Consider the following 2,960-nt stretch of genomic DNA (forward strand, 5'->3'; position numbering starts at 1 on the left):
AGACCATGAAATTCATTTAGGGTTAATACATGCAGTTGCTGTGCTAACTCTTCCTTAAATAACTTATGGACCATGTCTCATTTCCACCCTATAGACAAAGAAACAGAAACATTGAGTGATTAGGTAACCAGCTTTGGGTTCCAGGGCTAATGAGTTGTGCATGACAACAGATGAAGATAGAAAAAAAAAAGCCTAGAGAGAGTAGATAGTAAGCCAGTGTGCCTGGGACATGCTGACAGATATCTAGATGTAGCATAAAGAAAATTTGTGTTCATGGGAGGTCCTAATGGCAGCAAGAGGTGAGATAACCATGAGAAATGGACATTTCTTGGTGAGACTAACTCGATAAAGGAGACAAATCTCTGGGCATTTTGCCACACCTACTGCATGCAGGACACTGCACTAGATCTTATAAAAGATAAAGAGAAGATAGCATCAAGTGCCTAGGTCTTGAAGGAGGGCTGAGTGCACTTTTCATTTAGCGTACATTCTTATGACTTACTTTTTTACCATATACTGTTGTAAGCAAACTGCATGTGTTGTCTCATTCCATGCTCACAGCAACAACTCTTAAAAGTCAAGTACTATTACTGTCATTATTTTACAGGTAGGGAAACTGGGGCACAAAGAAGTTAGAGAACTGGCCAAAGGTCACACAGGCCACCTGGCTTCAGAATTAGTGCTCTTATCCACTCTATTATGCAACCTCTCCTCACTAGTTTTGAACTTCAGTGGCTGAGACCTACTACATGGTAGGTTCTTAATAAAAATTTGTTGAATCACTGAATTCATTTCTGCCCCATTCCACATCCATTTCTTTCCCAAGACTTCTTTCTCAGAGTTCGGTATAAAGGACTGATGAGAAATGGACCCAGGGCCTCATACTTTGGAAACTACAAAGTTCAACGATACAAACTATTGGTCCCAGAAACTCCTAATCTGAAGCTTAGCACCTCAGCTGCTGTGTCAAAATGACTTGGATCCTTCAGGCAAGGGTGGGGTGATCATTCTTACTGATATAATTTCAAGCAGCACAGCTTCTGATAGACTGTGAATTTTAAAATGAGCAAATGGGCTGGGCGCAGTGGCTCATGCCTGTAATCCCAGCACTTTGGGAGGCCGAAGCGGGCGTATCACCTGAGGTCAGGAGTTTGAGATCAGCCTGGGCAACACGGTGAAACCCAGTCTCTACTAAAAATACAAAATTAGCCAGGCATGGTGGCACATGCCTGCAATCCCAGCTACTCAGGAGGCTGAGGCAGGAGAATCGCTTGAACCTTCAGAGCCGGAGGATGCGGTGAGCCGAGATCGCACCATTGCACTCCAGCCTGGGCAACAAGAGTAAATCTCCGTCTCACCAAAAAAAAAAAAAAAAAAAAGAAATAAAAATGAGCAAATGAACATTTAAATAAATAAGTATGATGGATATATAGGGAATGAACAGTGGTATGGATTATAATAAAGTAAGAAAGTTTCGTAAAATATTAAGTATATCACTGTAATCTACATGGTAGGCATATCGGTATTCACCAAAAATTCTTTCACCTTTGCTTTATGTTTTAGAAGTGTTATGGTAAACTGTTGGGAAGGAAAAGGGGGAGGGAAAAATTGTGGGATTCTGTTGGTAACAGAGACCAGAAATACCACTGGCTTAAACAAAACAAGGGTTTTCTTGTTTTTTCTTGATGTTGTTGTTTGTTTTCATGTAAAATGAATTTAGATGGCGGTAGTCCAGGGCTGACCTGGCAGCTCAGAGATGTCATTCATGCCCCAGCCTGCTTCTGACTTCATTCTCTGCTGTCTCTGCATGTGGCTTTCAACCTCAAGGTTGCCTCATGGTTCTAAGAGGGCTGCCGCACCTCTAGTTCAAAAGTCTACATCCAAGGCAAGAGGAAGAAGGAAGTACGGAGAGTGTACACTCACACTCCCAGCTATCTTGGCCTCCATTCTGAAGGATCTCTGGGAGAAACACAAGCCCACAACTTTACCTACAAACTATTGATTCCAACTTAGTCCCTTGTTCTCTGGTATCTATGAGATAGCAGAGCCTATTGAAGTACCCAAGAAAATTAGGCTTTATCACCAAGAAGAAAGGGGGACTGCATGATGCAGAAGGGACCAGCCATCTCAACCAGATACTGCACAGCCTAAATTCAAACTGTTACAATATAATCAAATTTCATCAACCCCAGTCACATCTTAATCTTAGGAGTTTTGATCACTGACTTGCAAATCCAAAAAGTGTGTTTTGAGGTCCTAGGCCACAGGAAGAACCAGTTTGTCTCACAGACCTCTTACAGAGATGGCATTTGCGGTCTATCTAGATTCCAGCTTCAGATAATATGTACTCCACTGGCAGCACGAGAAATAAATACACCGGAAAATACAATATAGCAGAAACCAGGAGCTGAGGGCGAATGAAGATGCTCAGAAACACCTGCACTAAAAGTTTCCTGAAAAAGGTAAAAAATGTCAATCAGCACTGCCTCTGGAAACCAGAAACATTATATTATTTGATAACAGATCCTAAGTCTGGATGCTGGAGGTGCTTAAAAATGTGCATTGCGTCTGGCTTTCTTTCCATGTATACATTTATTTGACACTGTAGTATAATCTCCTCCTTCAGGTACCCATATTCATGCAAGCAAATGTTAGCAAACTGCCACAGTAGCATTTTAATTAATGCACATCTTTCTCTCTTCACCACATTATAATCTTTTCTCATTTTGTTCTGCTGATATTTCTATTATGATAAAAGACTTAAGTAAATACGTAGAAATACTTATATACATGGACACGCAAGAATGATTCAAATAGATAAACACAGAAACACAAACACTAAGGGAGGTACGGCTGGAATTTTTCTGCAACGTGTACAATTCAATGTACTTTCACTTTTCATTTCAACCCTCCTCAGTGGTTTCCTCCCAGCAACTGATGAGAAACATCACCTCTGAGCC

The sequence above is a fragment of the Pan paniscus genome, chromosome 5 (assembly GCF_029289425.2).
Source record: "Pan paniscus chromosome 5, NHGRI_mPanPan1-v2.0_pri, whole genome shotgun sequence".
Lineage (NCBI taxonomy): Eukaryota > Metazoa > Chordata > Mammalia > Primates > Hominidae > Pan > Pan paniscus.